This window comes from Sciurus vulgaris (genome assembly GCF_902686455.1).
Source record: "Sciurus vulgaris genome assembly, chromosome: 16".
Taxonomy (NCBI): domain Eukaryota; kingdom Metazoa; phylum Chordata; class Mammalia; order Rodentia; family Sciuridae; genus Sciurus; species Sciurus vulgaris.
This window is the reverse complement of record NC_136477.1, coordinates 7,333,979-7,356,220: the sequence shown is the minus strand read 5'-3', so window position 1 is coordinate 7,356,220 and position 22,242 is coordinate 7,333,979. Positions and strand designations below refer to the sequence as shown.

Genomic DNA, 22,242 nt, shown 5'->3' with positions numbered 1-22,242 from the left:
GAATTCATTATTCATAGCTGGATTGGCATTGTAGTGAACACATAGAGCATTTAATAGAAGTGTAAGGAAATTAAAAAGAAAAAGATGCTTGTCTCACTGCAAAGGCAGCAATAAATTTTAGTTGGTCTCTGCCTCAATTACAAATGGCAAGACTAAAAATCCCTTACTGATGCTATGTATTCTTTCAGTGCTAAGACCTGTTGAATACAGATCCAGAGACAAAACATTGCAAAATTGACTCTATACTCAGTGCTGGGGGCACCTACTAACCACCATGAAGCACACGCAAAGTAGACACTATCCTGCAGACAAAAATCTGCAGTATGTATTTAAAGACAAAGCGCTGTTATTCCAATTGCATGCATGTATTATGAATGAACAACAGATCTGCAGCTTGATGGACAAATCACACACTCGTATTTCTAAAGAGGAATTCTTGGGCCCATAATTCAGGAAAAGACTCATAACCTCCTCTTAGAACTGTAAGTAAATAGTTACACTCATTGAATTGTCAGAGTAAATGAGAGTTGAGTAATGATGACACTCCAGAATATGTCAGGGTAGGGTAAGTTGGTTCAACTCTCTGAAACTACCCAAAGGTGAAAACTGTTCTGCTACGTCAGTACTTCCACACCAAGTGCAGACCTTGTATTTACAGGGTTGCGAGGGTGCTGGCTGTGGGGGCATCTGGAATTCCATCCATTGCTTGACAAAGATCCTCTGGAGGATGTTTGCAAAGGCTCATTCTAAAAGGAATTGCTGGATGTTTTGCTCCAGAGCATGGTGTTTTTTCTGCTCTGTTTTTCTGATAATATATTACTCATTTCAGTCTGAACAGATTGCTTAGGGGGACGAGGGGAATACAACAAAAATTCCAGAAAATATTACCTACAATCTGAAAGACAATGGGTCTTTACCACTAACAAAGTTAAAAATAATTTTGCAACCATGCAATGAGTCCCTGAAAACCTCTGGAGAAAATAGATATAGATCTGCCTTTGTCTCCAACAGGCTGGTTAAATCCTAAGATGGTTTTGTTTATGTGTGGTGGTGGGTAAGAGAATGATTTCACAACATTCCTTCCTTCCTACAAAGAATATGTCACCCCTATAATAACGTGGTACACAATAACCATTGCAAACGCTGCCCTCCTATAGCCCTTAACTCAGCAATTTATGTTAACCAGATGGACCTACTAGAGATGGTCACATGAGATTACTTGTCTATTGCTTTAATTGTGAGAATAATAAGAATAGTCTTAGGTCACATAGAGTTTATAAATTAAGGAAATAAACATTGTATTAGTCATTGACGTAGTTAGATATTCTTAAAACAATTGTGATTCAGGAAGGATATCTGTAAGGTTACTATTTTCTGCCTATGCTTTGGAAACTTCTTTAATATTAACCACAAGACTGCCATTATAGCCTGAAGAAAAATGTATATAAACCCAGTCTTCCCCAGAATAAAGTGGGACTGATTGCACCAGAACTAGAGTCTGTGTCTTTCATTCTCCATCCATCGCTGATGCTGTCTCCCTGTGCCCCGTTTACCTGTGTGGAACCCATGGACTCCTGCTAGGGCTCGGCCCTGGCAGCTGGCCATGTGTGCCTGGACATTATCACTGTGCTACGCCCCCAGTCCTCAAACTCTTTTCATATTTTGGGAGGCATGTTGGGAATATTTAAGATGTTTATCCAAATAACAGAAAAATGGATGCCACACTTGGTTCCTCCTCAGAAATGCTTCATAATTAATGTCACCACATTAATATAAAAATATAAAGTATGCAAATCAAGAAATAACTTCTGAAAAATCATTTCTGGAGCACAAGTATGAGACTTGCAAGAGAAATGGAATTCATTAGGTGGTATGTTGTTTAGGGATGTCTACAAGGGTGATAAATACGTATTGCATTGCTATAAAAATGACAGCTTTTCAGAGCAAAACTGATCCACTACTGGCAATCAAATACTGACTTTATCAAACCAATTCCCGTCTCTGCAGTCACCATGCCCCCTCTGTATTCTGTCTTCTCCACTTCTGTCCTAAGAAGAGACATGGGATGACCTTGAGATCCCACCCAGATGATCCACCAAGTGCTCCTCCTCTGCCAACCCCCTTCTCCCATACAAGCAGCATTCACCACTTATGCCACACCTTGATCACACTTTTTCAGGACAGGATGTTGACATAGTTTGAAGACCACCATCCAGTCCACCTCAGAGATGCAAGTCTTTGGTACATGGAGAGTTCCCTGCTCAAGACACCCAGGAGTGGGTGCGCAGATTGTTGCCTGTGGCATCAGGTCCATGTATGGCAACTGCATTTGCACTATCACCTGGGGAAGGGGAGGAGACCAGTGCAGGGAAGAGGCCACTTCATGGGGGACTGAATGAATGAAGTTCTGCTCTCTGTGTTATTGTATTTCCTACCTCTCATATCTTTGGAATGAAGGGTATTTCTCCTTATTGTCAGCACAGTATTCTGTCATCATTGATGGAGTTCAAGCATGTCACAGTCACACTAAAACAGTGGTCTGATTCATCATGCCAATTTTATAGATGAATACATTGAAAATGGTTGATGCTATTTTTGTCCCAGAAGTATATGGATGCCAGGAACAGATCTCAGGATATGAATGTCCAACCCTTTGTTCACTTTAGGTCTGATACCCAGATGAATTCCAATGGCTCCAGCTGTATGATCAGTGGAAACAATTCTCTTAATATGACCGAGCAGTGCTTAAAGACCACCCTTATCCTGCCATCTTTCACTAACTTGCTTTCTTCTGGGATTTCAGCATAAGGAGATTCTAAGACTAGAATCCTTGCTTCAGAGCTGTCTCTGTGGAACCAGAGCAACAAAATTATGTTTGGGGTGAGAAATTATGGGTCAAACATCGCAGAGGTATACTAAAAGCAATGACAGGTTTCAAGAAAAACTAAAGTCCACCTGGTCATTATGGTATTTCATTAATTTAAAAGAGTATAATGACAGATGGGTCAGGAATTATGGCTCATCACACTCTGACTCTCACCTCCACACCCCCATGTATTTCTTCCTTTGCAGCCTGTCCTTTAATGACATCTGTTGAAGCTCAAGCATAATCCCTAAGATGCTTGTGAACATCCAAGTTAAGGATCACAGCATCACCTACACAAGAGCTGCCTCTTCCAGGTCTGCTTTGTTTTACTTTTTGTTGCCATGGAAAGTTGTCTGCTTGCAGTGATGGACTATGACCGCTATGTGGCCATTTGCCATCCCCTTAGGTACACAGTCATCATGAACCCCTGTCTGTGTCCTTCTGGTTCTGGTCTCTCTATGCATCAGTACTATAGATGGCTTGCTGCACACTCTGATGGTGCTGCGGTTGTCTTTCTGCACAGATCTGGAGATCTCCTACTTCTTCTGTGAACTTGATCAGGTCATCAAGCTGGCCTGTTCTGATACTCTCATTGATAACATCCTTATATATATTGCAGCTTGCATATTTGGTGGTGCTCCTCTCTTTGGGATTATTTTCTCTTACTGTCACATTGTGTCCTCTGTCTTGAGAATGCCCTCACCGGGAGGAAAGCATAAAGCCTTTTCTACCCGTGGGTCCCACCTGTTTGTTGTTTCTTTGTTCTATGGCACAGGTTTGGGGGTGTACATTAGCTCTGTATTACTGACTCTCCCAGGAAGTCTAGTGGCCTCAGTGATGTCACCATGGTCCCTCAAATGCTGAACCCCTTTATCTACAGCCTGAGGAACAGGGACATGAAGGAGGCCCTGAGGAAGCTCATCAGTGGAACAACCTCTCCTCTATGAGATGTTATTTACTTTGGACTTGGGTTTTTATTGAAAGTAAAAGTGGTGGAATCCCTCATGAGTCAGAATGTGCACTTATCACTATATTTTTCTAAAACAGATGATGAATGGTCTGATGCTTATTAGCATGCCTTGAAACCTGACTACTTTCATCTACATCTATGATGTTTGGTGATTCCAATTCTCAACCACAATTCTTTGTGCTTGTCATACAGAAGCAGAACCTGAAGGAGGGGTTCCAACTTTAACCGGTTTCATTGTGGTAATTTGGAAGAAAAGACTCAGCTGGGGAAATATTTATGCAAGATGGTGGTCCCATGTAGAGTGTAGCTTCCCCTGGTCGTATGGTTGTGAGATTGTGACAGTGACGTTCATTTCTACTTGGGTGTCATATTAGCCCTTAGTTTCTGTACAGTTCTGTGATGTGCAACAATGAATTCAATCTCTAAATGCCATTCGCTTGCTTTACCTCTGTCAAGGATAGACTGAGTTGGGGGTTTTAGTTTAGTGATGCTTTAGGATCAGACTCAGAAGGAGAGCTGCAGAAGTTGCACAGGACAGGGAATGGTTCACACAGGGTCAAGGACATATGTGGACTCTATTTTCAGCCTGATCCTGTGGGTAGGGCCGGGCTGTTTGCAACTCAAAGACAGACATGCTGTGATCAAATAAACAGAACTTTCAATTAAATAATTGCTGAGCTGTTACCTGATCCTCATTTGGTCACCTCAGCATCCACCCTGATCAATTTGATTTTTATGAAATTCATGTAATTGGATTATCTCAGAGGCTTCAGATATTTTTGCAATATTAAGACATGTTTTGTGAAGATAACATCAGTTATCAAAGAAACGAAATCACTAATTCTAATATACTGATGCAACGAAGGGTATTATGATTTTTTCCAAGGACATCAGGAGTTAAGAACCTATGGATTTGGGGATCCATGGCTTCCTTGAGTCCTGCATGAGGTGGCTTCTTCCAAGGACTTTTTATCAGCCTCCCCAGGTGGTTGCAGCAGATGCAGGTGTTATGCCTGGGCCAAAATGCCAGAGACAGAAAATCAAGTGTCCTTCCCTTGATCCACTGGTCATAGGCCACTCTATGGAGTCATACAGAAGACATCTGTGTCATAAGCTAACCGGTGACACTGGAAATGATGTCCCCCGCCCCGCATTGTGATTAGGAGCTTACATGATGTGAAGTTGGTTGTTATACTGAAAAGGATTTTGCAGAAAATGATCTATTACATGCTGTCTGGATGGACCTTGAATATAATTTCATATGCTCTTTATTTCAATTTGTTCTAATGTAGTTATACATGACAGTAGAATGCACTTTGACACATCATACATAAATGGAATATAATTTCTCATTCTTCTGGTTGTATATGATGTACAGTCACACTGGTCATGTAGTCATATATGTACATAGGGTAATAATGTCTGATTCATTCTACTATCATTTTCTTTTTTTTTTCACAAAAATTTGCGGTAAGTTTAATAGTAAGTGATTATAAATGTCATGTACTTGCACTTAGAAATGCACTCTATTTCCTGAAACTTCCCACTTCCCCAATGAAAATAGTTAAGTACATTTAAAGGCTTTTTAATGCTTATTGGAGAATTGATTTTTGTACATGTTTTAGCACAATCAAGACAGTATACACGCTCTATTGTTCAAAGTATCGTCCTCAGTTGGCAGTGGGTCTTCACCTGGGGGCTTATAAATGCAGAATCCCAGGACCCTGTCATAGGTATATTTTATTTCTTGAGTTTTTTTTTTCCTAAACATCTCTGTCTTCATTACTATCTTCACTTATCAACGTATAAAAATCTAGGGTGATTATTATACAGATTCATTTTGAGAAAACTGGCATGTACAGACAAAAACCAGTTTTTTGCTGTTGGTTAAATATGCTAATAAAAATCCATCTATATATTTTCTTATTAAGGTGATTTTTTTCTTTTTTTTCTTTTTTTATTTTTTTTTTTCCCTTCCCCCCACCACTGCACCCCTCTTTACCCTCTATACAGTACTTCCTTCCTCCATACTTGCCCCCCTCCCTACCGCTAACTCTAACCCTAACACTAACCCTTCCCTCCCCCCCATTATGTGTCATCCTCCACTTATTAGCGATATCATTCGTCCTTTGGATTTTGAGATTGGCTTATCTCACTTAGCATGATATTTCCAATTTCATCCATTTGCCTGCAAATGCCATAATTTTATCATTCTTTATGGCTGAGTAATATTCCATTGTATATATATACCACGGTTTCTTTATCCACTCATCAATGGAAGGGCAATCTAGGTTGGTTCCACACTCTGGCTATTGTGAATTGAGCAGCTAAGAACACTGATGTGGCTGTATCTCTGTAGGATGCTGATTTTAAGTCCTTTGGTATAGGCCAAGGGGTGGGATATCTGGGTCAAATGGCAGGACCATTCCAAGTTTTCTAAGGAATCTCCACACTACTGAAATTGAAACAAAAGAAACAGTACAAAAAATTGACAAATAAATAGTTGGTTCTTCGAAAAATAAACAAAATTGATAAACCTTTAGCCACACTAACAAAGAGAAGACGAGAGAAAACCCAAATCACTAAAATTCGGAATGAACAAGGAAATATCACAACAGACAGGATTGAAATACAAAACATAACTAGAAGCTATTTTGAAAATCTATACTCCAACAAAATAGAAAATTTCGAAGACTTCAACAGGTTTCTAGAGACATATGAATTGCCTAAACTGAATGAGGAGGACATACACAATTTAAATAGACCAATTTCAAGTACTGAAATAGAAGAAGTCATCAAAAGCCTACCAAAAAAGAAAAGTCCAGTACCAGATGGGTTCTCAGCCGAGTTCTATAAAACCTTTAAAGAAGAGCTCATTCCAATACTTCTCAAAGTATTCCATAAAATAGAAGAGGAGGGAACCCTCCCAAACTCATTCTATGAAGCCAATATCACACTGATACCTAAACCAGACAGAGACTCATCAAGGAAAGAAAATTTCAGACTAATATCCTTAATGAACATCGACGCAAAAATTCTCAACAAAATTTTAGCAAATTGCATACAAAAACATATTAAAAGATAGTGCACCCTTGATCAGGTGGGTTTCATCCCAGGGATGCAAGGTTGGTTCAACATCAGGAAATCAATAAATGTCATTCACCATATCAATAGACTTAAAGTCAAGAATCACAGGATTATTTCAATAGATGCAGAAAAAGTATTTGATAAAATACAGCACCCCTTCATGCTCAAAACACTAGAAAAAATAGGGATAGTGGGAACATTCCTTAACATTGTAAAGGCCATTTATGCTAAGCCCAAGGCTAATATCATTCTAAATGATGAAAAACTGAAAGCATTCCCCCCTAAAAACTGGAACAAGGCAGGGATGCCCTCTTTCACCACTTCTATTCAACATCGTTCTTGAGACTCTGGCCAGAGCAATTAGACAAACCAAAGAAATTAAAGGGATACGAATTGGGAAAGAAGAACTCAAACTATCCCTGTTCGCTGATGACATGATTATATATTTAGAGGAACCTGGAAATTCCACCAGAAAACTCTTAGAACTCATAAGTGAATTCAGTAAAGTAGCAGGTTACAAGATCAATGCCCATAAATCCAACGCATTTTTATACATAAGTGATGAATCTTCAGAAAGAGAAATTAGGAAAACTACCCCATTCACAATAGCCTCGAAAAAAATAAAATACTGGGAATCAATCTCACAAAAGAGGTGAAAGACCTCTACAATGAGAACTATACAACACTAAAGAAAGAAATTAAAGAACACCTTAGAAGATGGAAAGATCTTCCATGTTCTTGGATAGGAAGAATTAATATTGTCAAAATGGCCATACTACCTAAAGTGCTATACAAATTCAATGCAATTCCAATTAAAATCCCAATGACGTACCTTACAGAAATAGAGCAAGCAATTATGAAATTCATCTGGAAGAATAAGAAACCCAGAATAGCTAAAGCAATCCTTAGCAGGAAGAGTGAAACAGGGGTATTGCAATACCAGATCTTCAACTCTACTACAAAGCAATAGTAACAAAACGGCATAGTATTGGTACCAAAATAGAAAGGTAGATCAATGGTACAGAATAGAGGACACGGACACAACCCAAATAAATACAATTTTCTCATACTAGACAAAGGTGCCAAAAATATGCAATGGAGAAAAGATTGCCTCTTCAACAAATCGTGCTGGGAGAATTGGAAATCATATGCAACAGAATTGAAACTAAACCCATATCTCTCACCATGCACGAAACTAAACTCAAAATGGATTAAGGACCTCGGAATCAGACCAGAGACCCTGCAGATTATAGAAGAAAACGTAGGTCCAAATCTTCACCTTGTTGGTCTAGGATCAGACTCCTTACAGGACTCCCATAGCACAAGAAATAAAAGCTAGAATCAACCACTGGATAGATTCAAACTAAAAAGCTTTCTCTCAGAAAAGGAAACTATCAGCAATGCGAAGAAAGAGCCTACAGAGTGGGAGAATATCTTTGCCAATCATACTTCAGATAGAGCACTAATCTCCAGAATCTATAAAGAACTCAAAAAACTTTACTCCAGAATTCAAATAATCCAGTCGACAAATAGGCCAAGGAAATGAATAGACACTTCACAGAAGAAGATCTACAAGCAATCAACAAACATATGGAAAAATGTTCAACATCTCTAGTAATAAGAGAAATGCAAATCAAACCACCCTAAGATTCCATCTCACCCCAATTAGAATGGCGATTATCAAGAATACGAGCAACAACAGGTGTTGGCGAGGATGTGGGGAGAAAGGTACATTCATACATTGCTGGTGGGGCTGCAAATTGGTGCAGCCACTCTGGAAAGCAGTGTGGAGGTTCCTTAGAAAACTCGGAATGGACCCTCCATTTGACCCAGCTATCCCACTCCTTGGTCTATACCCAAAGGACTTAAAATCAGCATACTACAGAGATACAGCCACATCTACTCTCATTTCTAACCTGTACCCACTCCCCTCCCTTCACTTCCCTCTACCTAATCCAAAGTAACTCTATTCTTCCTCAACCACCACCCATCCCCACTTATTGTGAATTAGCATCAGCATGTCAGAGAAATAATCAGCCTTTGGTTTTTGGGATTGGATTATTTCACTTAGCACGATATTCTCCAGCTCCATCCATTTACCAGAGAATGCCATCATTTCATTCTTCTGTAAGATTGAGTAATATTCCACTGTGTATATGTACCACATTTTCTTATCCATTCATCTGCTGAAGGACCTCAGTTTAGCTATTGTGTGTTGAGCTGCAATAAATATTGATGTGACTGTGTCATGATGTTCTTTTTTAGATTGAGTAGGAATGAGACTAGATTAATGCATGTTTTTACAGTGCTGGAGTAGATACTCAGCCTCATGATGCTAGTCAAGTATGAAATCACTAAGCTACATCCCAGCCCTGCAGTCAGATTTTTTTTATGAGGATTGAACCCAGGGGCACTTACCCACTGAGCCTCATCCCTGACCCTTTTCAGTATTTTATTTATAGACAGGTTCTTGCTGAGTTGCTTATATTCTTCACTAGATTGCTGAGGCTGGGCTTTGAACTCATGATCCTCTCCTGCCCTCAGTTTCCTGAGCTGCTGCGATTACAGGTGTGCACCACTGTGCCTGGGCTGCAGTCATTTTTTGATTGCCCATATCATAATACCTATCTCCAAAAAGTCATTCTATGATACTATTGTTATCACTTCCTCATGGATACTTGTGCACTAAATTATAACAACTTTCTTCTGACCTTGATAAAGTTCCAAGGTCATGATTGGTTTCTGGGACTTGGTTGTCATTTTCATCATTGCACTTCTGAGATTCCTTCATGTTATTGGGTTTAGCTGATGTTACCCCATAATCAGTCCTATTTTTATATGATGTTTGATAACACAAAACAACAGGGATTTTTTTTCTGATATGGATGAAATTGGGTTTATTATTTTTCTGTAATTGTAATTAAAGTTGATGGAATAGGTTTTTTCATGCATCGTGTTGGGAATATTTCATTCTTTGGGTGGGTTTGTGGCTACAAGGGTGTAAAGTTCTCCTTTGAGAAGTGCCAGTGAGCTTTCTGAAGTGGTTGAACTTCACGTGCTGCCTTCCTGTTAGATAATCCCATGGTCCTCAATCAGCACAGAACATTTTCAATTACCCAGGCAGTGGCAGCTGTGCTAATTGGTGCCACTGATTTACATTTCTCTTTTTATAAGGTGAAGTGTCTTTTCACATGCTACATGACCCACTTTCTTTCTTTCCCCTTTGGAAACTACATGTTTGAAACATTTCCACTGAGTTGTTTTTGTCAACATGCTATCTGCTCCACAGCATTTGGTGGATGTACACAAGTCCTTAGTTCAAATATGAGTTGCTAGGACACTATTTTCCATAATGATCTTCCTCAGTGATTCTTTTTTATTTTATTTTTTATTTTTTGTGGTGCTGGGGATCTAACCCAGGGCCTTGTGCTTGCAAGGCAAGCACTCTATCAACTGAGCTATCTCCCCAGCACTCCTCAGTGATTCTTAATGGTGAAAGAATTATTTACATCAATTGAAATAATTTAGAACATTGCCTTTTTAAAACCATGAAACCTCTTAGAGTTTCTTTCTGCCTTTGAAGTGGCAGAACTCCACATTTCTCTCTGCCTTTCAACTCAGAAATAAATCAGCCATCTGTTTTCATGCTGATGTTTTCTGGACTGTCTTGATGGTTCAGGAGCTATTGTGTCTTTTTCTGCACCAACGTTTCAGATGTTCATTGGAGCGCGCCAGCCCTAAAATTAAGTCATTTGGGGTAACAATCTCCAGATTTATTTTTGTTACAACCCCAAGGTAGCTAGAACCTCAGGTTAACAACTTTTCTGTTAATTTGCAACTTCCTACAACAATATTGATGAGAAACAACCATAAGTCAAATCTATGACCTTTAATGTTTAGAAAATACATGTATTGAAGCAAAAACTATGAAAGAGGGTAAGGTTCATATGGGAATTCTGCAATAGTGAAGCCTACTTACATGGCATCCTGTCCAAATAGATTACATGTAATATTTTCAAACCATTAAGAGTCCTAGTAAACATGTAACCATATTCATGGAGCCATACTTGTAATCACCCCTTTGTATTTGTGAGTTTTTGGAGAATTAGAGTCTCTATATTATCACTTGCATTTATACAAGAAATAGGTAGAAAAAGTTGAAATAACAAAGTTTGTGTTTTTAATCACAAAAGGTTTAGTTGCACCTCAAGCTTGGTTGTTTGTTTGTTTGTTTGTTTTATTTGGGTTTCCATTAGACATACTTAGAAACACACATGTGAATCCATTACAGAGGAAAGGTGTATCCATGCCCAAGTGTGTTGGATTTGGTTGTGACCCGACAAAGGGGAGGGAAGAGTTGATGTCTCAGGTGTTTCAGGTTGAGGGACACCTGAGAGGAGAAAGGTAATGTCCTGTCAAGCTGTAGCCTTTTCCACGGCCAGCCATCCTGACGATCACACGTCACAAGGGTCTCACACTCGTTGAGTTGCCTGCTGAGTCTGCATCAGGAAAGCCTCGGGTTCCAAGCACCAGGGGACCTTTGCTCTTCCCCTCTCTGCTGTGCTGCTCCTCTTCCTCCTCAAGCAACTGTACAACCAACAAGGACCCTTGTTGAGGGACATTGTGTCTTCCTTGTCCAATATTTGGTGTTGGACACACCAACAAATTGCTACTGTTTTCTTCATTTTTATTTTCAAATTCCAGCATATGTCATCTTTCTTCTGATTCCTACATTAAAAAAAATCAGTGCAAGAGATCATTTTATGGAGAAGGATATCATCGTTAAGTGTAAACTGCTCACAATGCTTTAATGAACTTATAGTCATACTGCCTAAGACTTCAAAAACACATGCTCTGCTCTTGAATGTGGGTCCTGCTTTGATATCGCTGCTGGTGATACACCACTTTGGTGGGCAGAGAACGGAAGGTCTTGAGAACCAAGAAGATCTTTGTGGTTATTTATGGATGGATGTTTTCAGAAGTCACTTAATAGGATCTTGCAGAAGCTTCAGTCTTCAGTATTGCTAATTGGATACTAATCGTGAGTCCCCTTACATTAAGGTAGATGTTCATCTTGGGAGTCTGACATTGTGATTTCAAGGTATATGGATTCATATTCAAAAAATGGCTCCCTGTGTCTAGGGCTTTCACTCAGTGTTGAAGTGGTAGCCTCCCCTATGTAAGGCCCTGGTATTATCCCCAGAACTGCAAAAGTAAAGCATTGTTGACATCTCATCTCAGCCTGGCTGCAGTCTCAGTGCCTGCTCCCTTCACAGCAACCCTCGTCGAGGTGATTCCCTGTCCTCACTCTCCACAGCTATTCTCCTCCCATGATTTCCCAAGGTCAACCCAATGGGAGCTTTAGAGAACTTTCTCCTGTGGCAGGTTCACAATCGCTCTCACCCATCACCAATTAGTTCTCTATGCCTAAATCCAGTTCACTGCCTTCTGCTCATTGATGTGCACGCTGCCATAAATCCACACAAAGCCGGCAGCGAGCTCAGTGAAGGTCTTCCTTGGAGGCTTTTCTGAAACTTTTGGGTGCTCCAGCTCCACAGCCATGGGGACAGGAAATGCTCAAGTTCAACCACGGTCATCGCTGAGGTACAGAAACTGCTTCTGCTCTTGAACACTAATATCCTCCTAGAACACTGTGTCCTCAGCTGTCAAAGAGGAAGCACTTTCTGGCTTATGGAGATGAATCCATAGAGGTCCTTGGCTTCTGTTTACTTATCCTATTATATTATGTTTGAGGTTTTTTTTTTTTTTTTTTTTTAATCCCTTCATCTTCCTTTTACATATTGCTGTGTTTGGGGTTGTCAGTGGAAACACTGACCTTTTTGAAATAACTCCACTGATACCTTTTATATACTCTTTCCATTTTTTAAAGTGGATGAGGTTAACATGGTGAAGAAGGTCCTTATGTAGTCATCCATTTAATAAAATACCCAACGGACATACAGACTTAACATATTCTAAGTTACATTCAGTGTGAAAATATTGAAGCCTTTATACATAAAATGTTTTAAAAAGAAAACTAACACAGAACTCCGCCTCCACCTGTAAAATGGCTGATGAATCTAGTCTAAGGTGTTGAGCATCTGGGCATAGCTGCAGAATTCTGCCTTTTGTTAATTTTGTAGTTGTATCTCCATTAAAAGTAACAAACCAGTATTGCACCTTGAGCTCATCTTATGGGAAGGAAAAAAAATTGAAACTATTGGGATGGAAGTGAAAATGGCATTGGTGAAATGGTAAGCAGGAAGTGACAGCTATGTCTGCATTTTTGGTGGTCCACAGTGATGAAAGAGAATGTATTAGAAGATTCTTTGAAAATATTAATAAACAAAAATTATGGCCCAGCCAAAAGCTATCTGACCAAGGAGAAGCACCTTGGGTGTTTGCAGTGGTACATTATTATTTTGGATATTTGGATATTTGTCCTGTAAGGTCACATGTTAAGGCTTGATCTTCATGATGTGGCACTAGAGGGAGGTGCTGGGGCCTTTCAGACCTGGGACATAGTGGAAGGAAGTCTGGTCCCTGGGTGCCTGCCCTTGAACGGGGTATTGGGATCCTGGCCCCTCTTCTTTCCCTCTTTTCATACCCTGGCTGCCATGACTGAACTGGACTCTTCTGCCATGCTCTCGCTCTGAGATGTACTGTGCTGTCACTGACTGAGCAACTGACCATGAAATGAAACCTCTCAAACCATGAGCCAAAGTGAACCTCTCCGAGATATTCATTACAGCAACAGAAAGCTGACTAACAATGACTTAGCTAATATTTTAGGAAGTATTATTTTTACCCACCCATATAGGAAATGTCTCCAAATTATTAAAGCAAGATTCCCAAAATGATTAATTAAAATAATAGTTTTGTTTGTAATTTAAAGAAGCCCTGGTAGAGAGATGCAAGCCTCAAGCAATGCTAGTGAACAGAGACGGGGCAGAGAACTGAATGGTGCAATCACAGCCTCAGGGGTTAGGAATCAGCCACCCTGAATCCCTCATTCTTGCAGAGCTGGTCTTCAAGGACGTGCACTCTTGGGATCAGATTGTTAGTAAAATAGCTGAACTAATGAGGAGATTGGGATATTGAGCCTGCAGAGAAACAGAGACTGTAGGCATCAGTATGGGACCACCTCACTCAGCAGCCCTGCCCCAGCCAGGATGCAGCACCTGAGCTCCTCCCAGAGATGAGCCTTTCTGACCAGGAACACCTGACACTATGTCAGTCTGCATTTCCTTGAAGATCCATCTTCCACCTTCAGCATCCAGGTGAGGCTTTTGGACAACATTCCTATTTAAACCAATCAGACGTCTAAAATCCCATATTTGGTGTTTGAGAGGTGCAATTCATGTGTCTCATTTATTCACTGTTGAAATCATTTTAGTCCCTATACATATTATTATATGTCCTGCATCACATGTATGTGCATCGCTCAGGTCTGTGCATTTCCACTCACCTCCATTTCACAGACAGTGTTTAATCAATGTTTTCCTTCTTATCCTTCCTTCTGGCCATCAATTCCAGAATTTGTTTCATCACAGTGAACACTTCCCAGATATTTGCATTTATCATATCTCTGTCCTTGTTCATCAGTTATTGTGACACACTCTTCTTTCTGAGGATTGAAGAGTGCTCTGGGCCACAGTTCACTACTGCAAATGCAGAATCAAAAGAGAAATATCGGAGTGGGAATCCATGTGGCGATGGTGTGCAGGTGCTTTTGTTGGATGAATTTCATCATAAATCATGATCATGGTATTTTTATACATTCATTGGAGGATAATTCAATAAAATTGGTATAAATTCAAGGTGTACAATGTGATGGTTGGATGTAAATCAATCCAAAATGACTTCCAGAAGCAAGATGATTAATGCATTCCACAGGCAGCTGGTTTCTTGTACAGTGGTGATTTCTCCCTCCTCAAGCTTTTCTAGACCTGGATCATGTTCAGAATGTGTGCTTTCCATATTGCACTGAAAGGACAATGCTGTTCTACCCAGTTATGTCTCTCTCTGTAGACAAAGGCCGTTGCTCCTCTGTGACACACCAGAGAAGTCCCAGGGTGTCCTGAGAGGATGTGTCAACTTGTAAGTGTCTGTTATGAGAATCCAAAATTGTTTCTAGTTGGATCTCTTTTGTTAGGAGCCTACACATTTCACTTTCATCTCATTTGTTGTTTTTCTTTAATTGATATGTTGTTTATTAAATTAAGTGAAGAACTCCTTTAGAATGAGGTAGAGAATCTCATGGCTTCCCTTTGAATGAGGGCTGACTTAAGTTCCTGTGGGGGTGTCCTCTGATTTTCAAAGGTTTAGAGACAACGTTTCTTAATCTTTGCTCAGGTCCAACAGGAAGGATTCCATCTCCCTCTGTAATTGTTTTCACAGGTAGGATGGACGTATATTGAAAATCAGGGAAGGATTGGAGACTTTTTGTAGGGGAAATAATAAAATTGCAATTGAAATGATGAGATCTGAGTGGCCAATTTTCAATGCCTGTCCTGTAATATCCGGAGACAAGGACAGAAATTACTTAAGAATCAACTCAACAGTCAGAATATCTGAGCTCAAATCCAGTCTTTGCTGAACATGCACTGTGGTTCTGATATCCATGATATAAACTCATCCTTCCTGAGTGTCCTCCTGGGTAAATCCGGATGGTAATAAAACACATAATTTTTCACAAGATGATTTTGAAGCAAGCCCAAATTAGGGAACCATTGCTTTAGAAGACAGATTTCCAGACTTTATTCTTGATGTCTCTTAAAATAAAGGCATGGAAAATTCTAGTTCAAAATCATGTCTCACACTTTTATTTCATTCTTAGCACTTAGCAAAGTGCCTGGAAGAGAATTGGTGTTCAATAGCAACTCATTTCAATGAAAGAAATGGAGGAGGAGGAGTGTGTAATGAGGTATGGGAAGAAATTACATCACAAAAAATATGAATATTCATTCCAGTTCACAGTAACAAGGAGGAAACTTTTGTGTTTGATAAAGTTGTTCTCAAACTACATCAAATATTCCTAAGGGCTTCTTGAAGCACAGACTGCTTGTGCTTATCCTGAGGGTGATTCAGCAGATAACTGGGGTTGGGAATCAGGGATGTGCAATTCTGTCCTCTTTCCAAGTGTTGTTGCTTTCCATATTGGTTATGATGTTTTCTCCCATCTTTCCCATAGTAGTCTCCAGCAACATGGAACCCACAAACCAAACAGCTGTCTCAAAATTCCTCCTTCTGGGACTGACAAAGGACCCAGCACTGCAGTCCCTCATCTTCAGCCTGTTCCTGTCCATGTACCTGGTTACCATCCTGGGAAACCTGCTCATCATCCTGGCTGTCAGCTCTGACCCCCACCTCCACACCCCCATGTACTTCTTCCTCTGCAGCCTGTCCTTTAATGACATGTGTTTAAGCACAAGCACAGTCCCCAAGATGCTGGTGAATATCCAAACACAGGATCAGAGCATCACTTACATAGGATGTCTCTCCCAGATATTTTTTGTCTTAATTTTTGCATATTTAGAAAATTTTCTCCTTGCAGTGATGGCCTATGACCGGTATGTGGCCATTTGTCATCCATTGAGGTACACAGTCATCATGATGCCCCACATCTGTGTAACGCTGGTTCTGGTCTCCTTGTTCATTAGCTCGGTGGATGCCCTCCTTCACACTCTGATGTTGCTGCGGCTATCCTTCTGTGCAGACCTGGAGATCCCACACTTCTTCTGTGAACTTGCTCAGGTCATCAAGCTGGCCTGTTCTGATACCTCAGTGGATAATGTACTGATATATGTTGTAACTTGCATGTTTGGTGGCATTCCTCTTTCTGGGATCATCTTCTCTTACATTCACATTGTGTCCTCTGTCTTGAGAATGCCCTCATCAAGAGGAAAGCATAAAGCCTTTTCTACTTGTGGGTCCCACCTGTCTGTTGTCTCCTTGTTCTATGGGACAGGTGCAGGGGTGTACATTAGCTCTTCAGTGACTGACCTCTCCCAGGAAGACAGCTGTGGCATCAGTAATGTATTCTGTGGTTCCTCAGATGCTGAACCCCTTTATCTACAGCTTGAGGAACAGGGACTTGAAGGAGGCTTTGAGGAATCTCATTGGAAAGACAACTTCCCTTCTATGATATAATGACTTCCATCTCCACATCTCTATGTTCCTTCTCTTTGGTCTATAATTCAAAATGACGAGATTCCTGTTCAGCCTGAATGTGTCAAACTTGTCTTAATGCATATTTCTCACAGTTAGATAAATAATCACCATGTGCATTATAACTTGTCTTGAACCCTGACTTTTTTTTCCTAACTTTGTGATATTTGACATATGATTCCTATGAACAGAACATACTTTATTTTCTCACATTTCACAGAAATGGTTATTGAAGCACTGGCTTCTGATTTTTGAAAATTTTGTTTTTGTGTCTTCCTAGAAAAAGGCAAAACTATAGAAGGTCATCAGTCAGGAGTATATTGAATCTTAACTGTGGTCTTATATGGAGAGTAGGCTCCACCTGTTCTTATGGTTGGTGTCACCTGAATCACCTCCAGATTTAGTCTTATGTGATGCAAAATGTTGCCCATTCATAGTCTGTGAAGCAGACTGCAACCTTGAGATTATTATAGCATTCTCCACATTCAGTACCTTCTTCTGTGAGGTTGGCATAATTAGATGATTTCAGTGGTTTGTGATGATTTTGACATAACTGAAATTCATCAATGAAATAATCCTAAGTTATAATACGAAAAAGAAAGGCTAATATTGAAATGCTGCATCAATTAAGAGCATTGCCTTTTCTCACAAGGACAGCTGAGGTAAGGAATGTTCCAGAAGTATAGGGCTTCAATCAGTCCTCCTTAAAGTGGCCTCTTCCTAAGACTGGTTCCCTTTCAGGTCACCAGGTGGTAGCAAGAAATCCAGGTGCCATACCTGAATAAGATGCTAGAGACAAAACCTGAGTGTCCTTCCTTAGGTCCACACATAGTTCATTTCCTCATCGACCAACTAGACTGACAGAATCTCTGTAGTGGACTGAATGGTGGCCTCAAACTCTGTTCAGATCCTGTCCCACTGATCTGTGATTGACGTATAGGATAATTGAGTGAATGCTGTGTGTTTGGGAAAAGAGGATTTATTTGTTGAGGATGAGTTTTTCCTGGATTATTTGGGTGGGCCTTGAGTATAATCAACTGGCTCAAAGTAAGATAGGGAAAAGTGGAGAAAGGAGACACATAACACTGAAGAAAAAAGCTGGATTGGGGAAGCCAGTAGTTGATCATATTTTTCCCTATAAAAATATCATTTTCAAAAGATTATAGGACATTTTAATTACTCCTTTAAAAATCCGATACTATCATTATATATGTGCTTCCTTTAGACCTTGTTGAAGATCAAATTTGATACATGAATTCCATGTCTCATTGGTGCTATCATCCTGCTCTGAAGGATTGATCATGCTGTAATTAGAAGTCATTCATTCATTTTTAAACTCCATATTTATGTAGAGGGACATTAAAAATGGGAAACGCTTCTGGTGTTGAAATATTAGCATATATTTTTCTGCTGCTGTGATTCACGTTGTTTGACTATTCTCCATGTCTTTTGAAGGAAATAAAATGTTTAAAAACTTGGGGTGAAACTACTGGCTATAGCAGGGTAACTATTCACATTTGGTTAATTTCAAAGATATTTTAAGGTGATTAAGCCATTTTCCTTCCCAAGCAGATATTCCTGCTCTTCCATATCACTCCTCAAACATTTTCCCTTAATTTGACAGTCTAAAGGGTGTGAAGTATAATTTAATTAATTTAAATTTCTCTTGTGGAGGAGTTCAGTGTCATTTCACATAGAATTGGTCTTGTCTTGTAAAATATATGCATTTTATTTCCATCGAGCTTCTTATCCTTTTGAAAATTAATTTCTAGTAGTCCTTTACATAATTCGTAATAGCAGTCCTCTCCATTTCTATCTCTATACATCACAACCTTATTCTTTAGACATGGGTCTCCTTTATCATGTGTGTTATAGTAGTTAGTAGGTACACTAACATGCTTAGATTTAATTTCATATTTTTCTTATTTATTTATTTATTCATTATTTTAATACAGTAATTTTATTTTATGTTTTTGACACTATTTTTCTTGTAGTCACTGCTCAGTAGGTGTTGGGACTTAACTGTCTACTTTGAGAATGTGTAGTCTTGCCTTTCCCATCTGAAGTTGGAGCCCTGAGCACTTTACTTTTGCCCTTGATGTGAGAAAGGAATCATATTCATTTTCATTACTGAGAACATTTCATTAAGGAGTCTGGTGGTTTCTGTAACACGGTTCAGCAATGAAGAAGCAGAGTGCTCAGGTGTCCATGTGTCCTGGACTCTCTTTCTCTACAGTGGCATGGTTGCATCAATCCCTGCACTAATATCACATGTCTTAATGACTGCAGCTCACCAGTCTGCAAAACTAAGTTTCTTATAGCAACAAACAAGCCCTAGAGGCTATTTAGTTCCAATCACAAAGGTGTCTTGACTCAGGTCAAATTATTTCTGTTCATTTGCATTTTGGGGCAATGATATTGATAATTGATTTTTTTTTAATATTTTATTTTTAAATTATTTTTTTTCATTTTTGCAGATGGCATTTTGATTCATTGTACACAAATGGGGAATATCTTTTCATTTTTCTGTCTGTGTACAATGTAGATTCATATCATTCGTGTAATCATACATGTACATAGGGTAACTATGTCTGTCTCATTCCACCATTTTTCATATCTGCCCCTCATGTTGCCCTCTATAATTGACTCTTAGTTGAAATCTATGACCTCCAATTATGAGTTGTAATGTGCTTATGTGCTGCTACTACAAAGTTGCAAACATGCATTGGTAAAAATGCTAAAAAGGAAGTGACATAGGTGTTATCGTCCATTTTGACTATGGAAGCTTTTGCTTATAAAATGCAAAAGAAGTTCACATTTACCAGACCTATACATAGAATAAGCTTTAAATGGTTGGTATTTTTATGGTACTTTCTGTATATTATCACTTACTAGACAATGAAATGTTTAGCCAAATAGATAGATCTCCTCAATGTCTCTCTAGAATTCCCAAAGCATATCCAAAGGCCCCTTTGGCGCCTTCATGTGAACGCCTAATAGACATGTTATAATCAACATTCATTTGGAAATCCTGATGTTGATCTTCGAGTATGCAGTGCACACACAATTTCCAGTCATCTTTGATGGTAATGCCTTCCTTTTAGATACCGAGCCATTTCTCTCACTGAACGTCAGCCCTCATTCCTCACTTTCTGTCCCACCCCATGCACCATCATTCAGAAAGCCCGTTGTCCACACTATCTGTGTACCCAGAATTCAGGTGAAAGGCATCTGCACAGCTGCTGCTCTCCAGTCCTCAGGGGTGCACCCTCAGGATTTGTGCAGGAGTCAGAAAGAACTCAACTAATGAGAAGCTTTGGATATTGAAGCCCCAAGGGCCACAGAGATGACAGTCTGCCTCTGACCCTTCACTCCACACCTGGTCCAGGTGAATATGTAACACACCTGGCCCTGAGCTGGGGTCCATCATTTCTGAACCGGAGACAGGTGCTGCCCTCGTTCTGCATTCCCTGAGAACAGAGCTTCTGTTTTCCTCCTTCACATCCAGGGAAGAACAATGTCATTCCTCAGTGTTGGCACCAGGTAACCTGAAGCCTCCTGGTTTATATTTCCTTCCAGTGATAGATCTTTGTCCGTCAGTCCATCTTGGGTAGCCAGAGGTAAAGACCTGAGGAGGGTGAGCAGCACTAGTCAGCTGCAGGGTGTCTTCCTGACTGTGCGTCACCTGTGCACGCTGACCTCCTCTCCTGCACCAGCACATGAGCCCCTTTCCTTTCACTACCACCTCACTCTGCTGATGGAGTCCAGCGCTGCCTTCCATGCTCCACAGCAATTTGCTCCTGTGCAGGTTGTAATTTGTTCTAGAATTCTCTAACATTTCCTTTCATTTATTTCACAAAGGGCAAAGGATGCTGATAGCTTCTGGTTACTTTTTCCTTTCTGGATCCTAATTCCCTCTGTAGAGCAGATCCTGACCAGCCCTCTATCTTGTTATGAAAATTCTGGGAAAGAGCAGGTGGAGAACAAAGCAGATGCCAAGACAACACATGGATTCAGCTCTCTCTTGGCACTAACCTACGAATTGCTGATAAACAGAACAGCACAGCCTAACCTGAGAGATGAGCTGCGTGCATGAATCCACAGGGTGGCTGTTTTGCCACCCATATTCTGCTCATAAAATAACAAAACAGCAGGCATCAATGTGACCAAGATTTTGTGTTCCACCCTATTCTCCTTCATTTTACAGATGAAAAACCAGTTTTTAATTAAATTGACCTTAATGCGTTTTTTTAAGTTCATTTATATTTTGTACACTTTATGTGTGTGTATTTTTATGGGCACATATATATATATATACATATACATATACATATATATATATATTATACATACATTCAATAATTAAAAATGACCATTGGTTGGAAAAATGAAAAATAAATTTAATATAACAAGACATTGAGACAAAGTAAGGTAGTGAGTTTAATGAGCAAGGGAAAATTATACCAACACTAAGAAGTGATTAAACACATTATTTTTTCAACATAAGAAAAGGCCATGTAATATACATGGAGATAATGTGTTTTTAAATTGTTTTTGTTAGCACCTTGTAGTTATACATGACTTTGGGGTTCATTTAGACACAGTTATACACGCAAGGAATATGATTTGCTCCATTTCATTCCCCAGGTCTCCATATGTACTGCAAGCACAGATAAAAACTGTGTGTCAAGTTCACTATAGTGATTTCTTTTGTATACTTTTCATATTATGGATATGGAAAATGAATAGGTATTACTTATTTTTCAACAATAATAATGCAAACAAGGCAGTATCTTTTAATTGGATGGTGAATGCTCCACACTCGGTTCTTTATAGTTTTGATCTGTCATTTGGATATTTGAGATGTTCTTATAATTAAAAGGTTCACATCTGTGATCATTCAAAATCTAAAGTTTTTATCATTCTTTGGATGTCTTGTTAGGAAAAATCAGTTTTCTTTTCAAATTTTTAAACTATTTCAGTTACCCTTGTAGTTCTGATGTATTTGTTTTGATTTCAAGACACTTTATTGCACGTACCTGAGAAGCAAACAGGAATTTCATGAGCTTCTGTTCAGTTGTTCCCTCTTCTGGCTTCTCTCTCTGTGCAAGCTGGCTAGCGGGCCTTTCAGCACCCTGATGCTCCCCTG

General features: G+C 39.6%; 1 pseudogene across 1 annotated transcript; it reads left to right on the top strand.

Annotated features, from left to right (window-relative positions):
• The first annotated feature begins 16,130 nt into the window (after nucleotides 1-16,130).
• On the top strand, nucleotides 16,131-17,070 carry LOC306646116 (olfactory receptor 7G2-like; annotated as a pseudogene). The gene has a single exon. The product of its transcript is annotated as an olfactory receptor 7G2-like (transcript).
• Nucleotides 17,071-22,242: the final 5,172 nt, after the last annotated feature.